This window comes from Abrus precatorius, unplaced genomic scaffold (genome assembly GCF_003935025.1).
Source record: "Abrus precatorius isolate BTA unplaced genomic scaffold, Abrus_2018 Scaffold3, whole genome shotgun sequence".
Lineage (NCBI taxonomy): Eukaryota > Viridiplantae > Streptophyta > Magnoliopsida > Fabales > Fabaceae > Abrus > Abrus precatorius.
The window spans coordinates 21,494,908-21,499,004 of record NW_020874373.1 but is presented as its reverse complement, the minus strand read 5'-3'; the positions used below and the strand labels follow the sequence as shown (position 1 = coordinate 21,499,004).

At 39.2% G+C, this 4,097-nt stretch overlaps 1 non-coding gene across 1 annotated transcript; it reads left to right on the top strand.

Moving 5' to 3' along the window:
* The first annotated feature begins 252 nt into the window (after positions 1 to 252).
* On the top strand, positions 253 to 359 carry LOC113864020. Its single transcript, XR_003504628.1, has one exon. It is a non-coding gene; the product is annotated as a small nucleolar RNA R71 (small nucleolar RNA).
* The last annotated feature ends 3,738 nt before the right edge of the window (positions 360 to 4,097 follow it).

The following is a 4,097-nucleotide window of genomic DNA, read 5'->3' as shown; positions in this document are numbered from 1 at the left end:
TCAGAAAATAATTGGTTCTGCAGCTGATTCTGTGCAAGAAAAGTTTCCATCATCTTTGCTTTGTATTCATTGCCTCTTCTTGTATTCCTTAAGTTGGAATTCTGATACATGGATGAAGCCATCATCTCAGTGATTCTTTGGGCTTCTTCCAAGGATTTCATACTCAAAGATCCTCCTCCAGCTGCATCAATCATAGTTCTAGTTACTACATTCATTCCATTATAAAAAGTTTCCAGCTGCATCCATTCTGGAATACAATGATGTTGACATCTTCTCAGCAACTCTTTATATCTTTCCCATGCTTCATAAAGTGATTCTCCTTCCTGCTGCACAAAAGATGTTATTTCTCCTCTCAGCTTAGCAGCTTTTGAGGGAGGAAAATATTTTGTTAGAAATTTATTCACAAGTTCAGTCCATGTGGTGATATTTCCCTGAGGCTGTGCTTGTAACCAACATTTGGCTTTGTCTCTTAAAGAAAATGGAAATAGTCTCAGTCTTATAGCATCTTCACTTACTCCATTCATCCTTATAGTATCACACAACTGCAGAAAATTAGAAATATACAGATTAGGATCATCAGAAATTCCACCAGAAAATTGGTCCTGCTGCACTAGGTGAAGTAAGGCTAGTTTTATCTCAAAATGATTGGCTTGAATGGTTGGTCTAACAATTGAAGAATTATAGCCTTGCATATCTGAAATTCTATAATCTCTTAGTGTTCTCATTCTCTGTTGTTCTGCCATTTCAACTTTTGGAGTTGGTTGTCTAAAAGGTGAATGTTTCCTATTTGCAAAAGGAGTGACTTGAAATTCTGGAGAATGTATAACCTCTAAATCACTGTCACTTCCTACAGATCTCTCTGCTCTAGTCTCTTTTCTTAATCTCCTAAGAGTTCTATCAATGTCAGGATCAAAGACAAGAGTAGATTTATTTTTGTTTTTCCCACGCATATACAACTAAACACAGATATAGTATAATGAAAACAGAAAACTGCACATGTAATGTAATATTTGCAGAAAATTTAAAGAAACAAATGCTCAATCTAGTTATTTTCCTGTTACTAATGATATTGAAACAAATTATTCCCCGGCAACAGCGCCAAAAACCTGTCACACTCTTTACAACTGCTGTTGCAATGAAGGTAAACTGACTAGCAAGTGTACTAGTGTTGTTGTAGCAAGTTATAAAAAATCTTAGAATCAAATTGAGTTCCAAGTATCGTCCTCAGGGAATAAAGTTCTCAATTACCACTTCACAAGATCACAATTAGTTGAGCTTTACAAATTTCAGATGGAATTGGTATGAATGTATCAAAAACAAAATTAGAAAGTAAAACAGAACAGTTAGTATAAAAGTATATAGTAAACAAATGTAGAAAGAGTAGTTAGGAAATTGTTTCACCAAAACTTCAACATTGAATCAATAAAGTTCTGAACTTTCAAGCATTTAGATGGAATGACAATCAATTTCACGTTGTATTAATCAAAGGACAATCCCTTGCCTCAATGAATCTAGCATCTAATCAAATCACTCCAATCCCTTAGATCTAATCCAATCAAATGCTGCATTAAGTTTGAGAAACCAAAAGATTGCAAGATTAAGATATCTTATCCCTAAGAAACCAATAACCTTGGCAATTAATTCAGATCTGAGAAACAAATTCAATTCCCATTGATAAGAGTTCCTCTATGATTAGTTGATCAAATTTCCATTCAATCACTACTTTAACAGTAGAATCAATCACTCAATCCAATCCAAAACTCAAAGTTCAGATTCAAAATCAATTCAACATTTCCATTTCAGATTCACAGTTCCTAACCACAAAGAGTTTAAGCAAACATTACAAAAAGAGAAGAGAAGAGAAGAGGAGAAGAGAATGAACAAAGAAGAAACATTTTCAAGCCTATCTCCAATCTAATCCCTCAAGAAATGAAGCTTGGTGTTCGTCCTCAATCTCCTTCTTTGACTCTCTCAACAACAAAAACAAATGAAAAATGAAAAATGAACAAAAAAACACCCAAAATTCCTGAGCTAACTGCCTTTTATAGAATTCCCGCTCTGCTGGCATGATTACTTTTTCCAGCAATAGTAATCACGCAGAGGCTAATTCTTCATTTCCACTTGCGCGTGTTCACTTTTGTAGAAAATAGTAGCCACGCAGAAGCTTCCTTTGCTAATGTCATGCGCTTGTTCACTTCTGCTGGAAATAGTGAACACGCAGAAGCTGCTTTCTTGCGCGTGTTCACTTTTGCTTGTACTAGTGAACACGCGCAGCTACTCTTCTTGGAGGACTCTCTGGAACACTCACTTTTTCCAGAAAAAGTGATTACACAGAAGCTCTTCTCATTGCAACCTCTCTGGAACGATCACTTTTGCCAACAAAAGTGATTACGCAGAAGCTCTTCTCCATTTTATGGTTCTGGAGTGATCACTTTCACCAGCGAAAGTGATCACTTAGAGGCTGTTCTTCAATTATCAACTTCTTTCCTCCAATTTTTTGCTACTTTTCTTCTATTTTTCCATTGATCATCCAATTCTCATTAACTTAGCTTAGAATTCCCTACAAAAGCATACTTGAAATGTCACGTTTTACATAGAAAATCAATTAATTTTAAAATAACTATGTTTAAAAGTGACATGCAACATTTTATTATTTTTTAAGGGTTTTCTACTATTTCTAGCATGTTTTCTTTATTAATTGCACTAAAAACTATTGTAAAATACTAGTAAAATATGGATTCATCACTCTCTCGCATACTGGCGCCTTTGGGCCTAAATTCTAATTTGGGTCTCGCTTGGGTCCTCTTTTGCTTATTGGCTAAGAAATGCACGCAAAACTCATCTCGGGCCACTGAAACACCATGGAAGTGAGTGCTAAGACTAATAGGAAGAGTTCCATGTCTCTCTCTCGCCTCCTAGCGCCTTTGGGCCAAAATTCCAATTTGGGTCTCGCTTGGGTCCTCTTTTGCTTATTGGCTAAGGAACGCGTGTAAAACTCGTCTTAGGCCACTGAAATTCCTTGGAAGTGACTATTACGACTAATAGGAAGAGTTCCCAATCTCTCTCTCGCCTCGTGGCTCCTTTGGGCCCAAGTTCCAATTTGGGTCTCGCTTGGGTCCTCTTTTGCTTATTAGCTAAGGAATGTGTCCAAAAGTCATCTTGGGCCACTGAAACTCCTTTGAAGTGACTGTAGGACTCAAAGGAAGGATTCACCACCACCTTCTCGCCTCCTGGCGCCATTGGCCCCAAGTTCCAATTTGGGTCTCGCTTTGGTCCTCTTTTGCTTATTGGCTAAGGAACACAGGCAAAACTCATCTCGGGCCACTGAAACACCTTTGAAGTAACTACTACGACTAATAGGAAGAGTTCCCTGTCTCTCTCTCGTCTCCTAGCGCCTTTGGGCCTGAATTCCAATTTGGGTCTCACCTGGGTCCTCTTTTGCTCAGTCGCGAAGAAACACGTCCAAAACTCATCTTGGGCCACTGAAATACCTTGGAAGTGATTGCTAGGACTAATAGGAAGAGTTCCCTGTCTCTCTCTCGCCTCCTTGCGCCTTTGGGCTTAAATTCTAGTTTGGGTTTCGCCTGGGTCCTCTTTTGCTTAGTCGCTAAGGAACGTGTGCAAAACTCATCTCTAGCCGCTGAAACACCTTTAAAGTGAGTGCTAGGACTAATAGGAAGAGTTCCCTATCTCTCTCTCGCCTCCTGGCGCCTTTGGGCCCAAATTCTAATTTGGGTCTCGTGTGGGTCTTCTTTTGCTTAGTCGTTAAGGAACGCGGGAAAATGGAAAACTCATCTCGGGCCACTGAAACACCTTGGAAGTGACTGCTAGGACTAATAGGAAGAGTACCTTGTCTCTTTCTCGCCTCCTTGTGCCTTTGGGCCCAAATTCCAATTTTGGTCTCGCCTGCATCCTCTTTTCCTTATTGGCTAGGAAATGCATGCAAAACTCATCTCGGGCCACTGAAACACCTTAGAAGTGACTGCTAACACTAATAGGAAGGGTTCTCTGTCTCTCTCTCGCCTCTTGGCGCCTTTGTGCCCAAATTCCAATTTGGGTCTCGTCTGGGTCCTCTTTTGGTCAGTCGCTAAGGAATA